This window comes from Drosophila santomea, unplaced genomic scaffold, assembly GCF_016746245.2.
Source record: "Drosophila santomea strain STO CAGO 1482 unplaced genomic scaffold, Prin_Dsan_1.1 Segkk69_quiver_pilon_scaf, whole genome shotgun sequence".
Lineage (NCBI taxonomy): Eukaryota > Metazoa > Arthropoda > Insecta > Diptera > Drosophilidae > Drosophila > Drosophila santomea.
The window spans coordinates 1,615,521-1,620,905 of record NW_025319001.1 but is presented as its reverse complement, the minus strand read 5'-3'; positions in this window follow the sequence as shown (position 1 = coordinate 1,620,905).

Here is a 5,385-nt window from a genome sequence, read left to right as displayed (position 1 = left end):
AATCTATTCCTATTATTCCATCACACGGTATGGGAAAATTTTTATCTACTTAATGAAAGTCGTGTGGAATAATGTATTTACCTGTCTGTATCTCAATACAAGTTTGTCCTTGAGACTGAACTGTCTGTTGGCTTATGCCTTGAATATTTATTTTGTTAGTTACTTGAATATTAGAAAATTTGTCAGAATTCTCTTTGAGAATAGAGACATCTGAACCTGTATCAAGAAGGAAAACTAGTTTTACACCAGTTTCGACATGAATAAATGTTGTAAATATATTGAGACTGTAATTGATGGCGTATACCCTACGATCTTCTCCTACTGGGTACCTAAGGGCTGTTGCGAGTTTCCCTGATCCTGGGTTACTCGTACATTGGCATTATTGCCGTTATAGTTATTTTGGTTGTTGTTGTTACGGCCTCTGTTTACATTATTGCGGTCTCTATTATTGCCATTATAACCGGCACTATTTCCATTATTGCGGTTTTGATAACCATTATTCTGGTAACTATTATTTTGGTAACCGTTATTATAATTGCCTCTATAGCCATTGTTATTGAAGCCTCTACCTCGGTTGGGACCTCTATTGGCATTGCCGTATCTTCTGTTAGATCTGTTACCTCTAAAGTACACCACTTTATTGATGTCACCGGTAACTCTTGCACTCGTTCTTATGTATGCTCTTATCGCCGCGTCCATAGTGGTGCAAGTCCCTGCTTCTAATACTGTTTTGACACTTTCGTGCTCAGCGCGATTTATCATGGTGTCAATTGCCTCTTTAGTACTTAGGCTAGTGGCATGTTCCAGAGGTATACCCTCATCGATAAATGACGCTTCTAACAGCTTTCTTAATCTATCATCTTCAGCGGTAAATTGCGTTGCAGTTTTACCTCTGTTAATAGCTTTGCTTTGATATTGCCGGATGTTTCACCGACAACTACCTTCTGCAATTTGTTTATAATTGCTGGAATCGTAGTTTCATTTTCGACTGAGTTCAAATCAATCTGCAATCTCTTCATATGGTCCTTTACCTAAATCTACCAATTTGATTGCCTTAATAAATCGTTGTAAATGGATCTTTTGTCCATCAAATTCGGGCACTGCGCACGCGACATCCTTAATGTAAGACCTAATGGCTGCTGCTTGCTCAGCCATGGTTAAGGTATTTTCTAAGTCAGGTGCGTTATTGGTAGTATTTTCTTCCTTCAGCATTAACGTTGCTGGTATAGTCAGATCGTGAAGATCTTCTTCTTTAATGTCTTTCTCGACTACAGTCGGATATTCTTCGTCTGTGTCAGCGTTTTCTTCATTAACATCTATTACTAATGGAGTGTTTAGTATAGATGGAATTTCTATCTGGAGGCTGAATTTATTTTTTATTAGTATTAATTTTTCCCTTAATGCCACCAGTAGTTCCGAAACTCTAGTACACTGTTTACTGTCTAAATTCTTCCTATTCTGTTGTATAAGTTCTCTTACCTCATTATAACTGTTTACTAATGTCTGAGCATTCTTATTTATTGTTGCAGCTTGTATTGATCTGTTTTGCGTTAAGCATTTATAAGATTTTCTGAAATTTGATTTTGATTCCTCTATTTGATCAACAAGCTGCTTCCAGTCCATGCTGTGGTACTGGCCAATTTGATATAATACAGAAAACACCTATACCCAATATCCGGGTCATATTATCCACATCGATCTATATACGCAAAAATCTATTGTCAATATGTAACACACACGCTACTACGCCCCAAGGTTAGCAATTCATATTAAAATTTGAAGATGAGACGTACAATGATTAATCAAGAGACGATAATGATTAGTCGAGAAACTGTGACAATTAATAGAGAGACGATGATGATCTAACTCATCTTGAAATGAATAAATTCCCTTTGGGATAACACTTCACCTAGTATGCCAAAACCATCGTATAATGATAAATCGAGAGACTATGATGATTAATCGAGAGACGATGATGATCTACTCTAGCTACCAACACGATGGTTATGGGGAAATTTATGTTAATTCACATGTACTCATATATTCTCGAGACCATTCATATAAATTTGAAAATTTACTTATAATATGTTTCTAGACTTTACCTTTAGTGTGTCGTATTTGAACTACACTCATGGTTTGCTATTGATATATATTTCTCTTTTTGTAATCAGACAACAATAGTATTACGTTTTATTTTTTTTTTTTTTACTTTTATATCTCATTCATAACTGAGTTCCACGCATTAGTGAATCTTTCTTAAATATTATCTAAACCGTTAGCAGCGCTACGGTATTGTTTTTTGAGACACTTATTATGCAGCTTGTATATTTTTATTAATGCATGGGTAACCATAATCATAGCAATTACAATTAGCAATATGGTTATCCAGAACAAGTCTGCATTTTGGACTTCCACTTTATTTATTACATTTGCTGTGGAGTCAACAGTTTTCGTGTCTATTAAACCCATTTTGGGTATACTAATTTCCAAATTTTTTAAAAAATGTTCTGTATTTTTGTATATTTCTGTTTTACTTATTGTATTTGTCTCTATGGACATTTATGTTTACAATTTTGCCTGCCTGTTTCTAGCTATGGCTTCACGGGCCATATTGGGTTAATGGGGCACAATAGAATATGCTCCATTTTACAATTTGTTTTACAAAATGTTTTTGTGTTTTTTTTTTTATATATATATATTTATGTATATAACTAAATATTTAAAAAAAAATTTTCCACGTTATTGATTTTCCTGTGTCAGCTGGTCGTCGCCGGGGGTGGCACGCTGACACTCCCTCGCTGCTGTCTATATATGTGTCGATGATGACGTTGATCCGCCGGTGTCAGCTGGGCGTCGCCGGTGGTGGCACGCTGACACTCCCTCGCTGCTGTCTATATATGTGTCGATGATGACGAGGGCTGCACACACGTCCCCAGGCAGTGAGGACTCCAGACTCCTTTGCAGTCCCGTGGGCAGGTCTTCTTAGGCTTCGTTAGAGCTGGTGCTGGTGCTGGACATGCTGTCGGTTTTGGAACTTCATTAACGATTTGTATATTTTTTATGTTATCTGAGTGAGTTTTCTCGAGTTGGGTTTTTTTTAATTCTTGCTGGTAGTTTAGCAAGTGGTCTAGCTCTGCATGTAGCTTTAGAGCTTTCGGCCAAGGCGGTGGGGTTTGTTGACCGTATATGAGCCACCTTACGTGGGCTATACGTTTATTCAACTTTGTCTTCAACCCGCCGCGGTGCTTTCCCATATCTCGATTTAACTCTACTCACTCAGATTTTTGTTGTTGTTGCGGTTCCATCCGTTTTTGTCCAATTTGTCCTTCACCAGCTAGTCCAACGTGTGCTTCACTAATTAGTCCAACGTGTGCTTCACTAATTAGTCCAACGTTGGACGACTGTCACGGTCGGTGAGTTATGCACACATGTATGGTGCACTTGGCCGGCGTGGGAATGCTGACCATGCACTTATAGTTTGTAGCCTCAAGTGGACGATCATGTTACACTCGTCTTGAGGCTTATTGACATAAACATAGCAACAAAGTGTTGCCATGTGTTTGTATACTTATTGTTCTTAATATTACATATGCGCACACTACAACGCATTGCACTGTTTGCTTTTAAAATACGGTCTACTCCTTTCTTCCATGAACTAAATTCGGACGGATCACCTGAAAAGTCTCGGATAGTTTTTACCATATCCGGCACTCTGTCTAAATCACCTAAGTTCCCTGCATGCTCTGGGGCAATTACCTGGACTGTTAAGTTTGCGAATTCTTCCGAAGAATTGTGGCGTCTCAAGAGACTTGGTAATTGTTGTGCTAACATTTCGCTAATTGTAGCTGCTAATGCAGCTCTGTCTACATTTTCAACCATGTTTCTATTGAGTTCTTGTTCTTCCTGTCGTCTGACGCGTTGTCTACCCGCTTCAGCACTAAGTATCAAGGGTCTTATAAAGTTGTTCACGTTAGCCATAAAACACTAAGTGAATCCGAACTAAAAATGGGTCGAGTTTAAAATAGATCAAGAGAGCAATTGATAAAGCTTATTTGTAATTATGTTTGAATTGAGTTAGTAAGACCTTGTGTTTTCTTAAAAATAATATGTTTTTGTGTCTTTTATAAATTTTATAACCAGTGGCTGGTTTTTCCTTGTACTTTAGGGGGTCCCTTGGGAATCGTAAAGTTGGAATTAGTTATATCACTTTTGTGATTTTTTTGTTTGTTTTATCATTTTACGGTATTTCATTGATCACTTAAGTCTATAGTTTTTTCAATCTGTTTATTAGTTTTGTTTTTTTAAGTTTTGGTTGGTTAAGCTTACAGTAATATGGGTATTCTTATTGATGTGGCTCCTCCCTCCGACGATCCGGATTTCATCCTTTTTGTCCAACGAAGACTACTTGGGATCCAGCGATGCGTACAGGGTTGAGGGGTGGTCTGGGGCCCTGCCTTCAGTCCTTGGAGTCCACCGATGGGCAAATGAACAAGTTAAGTTCAATTTGCCAAAGTGAATTTGAACGAACAAGAAATGTTTATTTTTCGTGAGTTGCGCGTTCTTGTCACTCGCGTTTTGACCGGTTGCCGCAAATGTTATTGCTAGCCGCGAATTTACAAAGCGTTTTGATGTATCGTACGCGTACCGGTCCCTGTTCGGGCGCCAGTTAATTACTTTGCTGGTAGCGAGGTAAAAAATAAAAGATTCCAATATCTTCAGTTACGACTTTATTTGTCTAAATCCAATTTGCAACTGAATTACCCTAAGCTGTCCCTAACAAGCTGTGAGCTGCGCTGCCCTTGGTGGCAGAGGATCGACGTCGGCTCCATAGCTTTCAATAGGCCACGGCATCGGCTGATGTTTTGTTGGTCGAATCGATGCAGTCTTCTTGGAATCACTTGCATTAGTGGGAGCGAAAGTTGTTACCAAACAGATTCTTCGAATTCTACTTGGCAGCTCGGCGTGTGCAGGAAATTATGCAGACGCTGAGCTTGCTGGTTGAAGCATGCTGATTAGGGTTCGTCGTCTGGATTTTAACATTTTTGTTGTTAACTTATATATTATATATAGTAAAATGTTTATTGTTACACTGGGCCGAATTAATGTCTCGTCCCGCGGAATATGAAATAAAAAGATCGATGAAGTAGTTTTCAAGACTTTATTTATTAAATCTCAGCTTAAGACTAATTCTGGTGACAAAAAATATTTTTTATGAGGCCCTTAGTTTACATTTATTCGGGATGGGAGCAAGCTCTCCCGCTTGTGGTAGTATGTGTTTGTATACAATAACAAATAAGTGTTTGTAGGGAGAGCGGCATCGCTTCCTCCGGGTCCAAGTGTTTATATCGTGGGATCTTATATTCAGCATATTCTTACATTTGGATT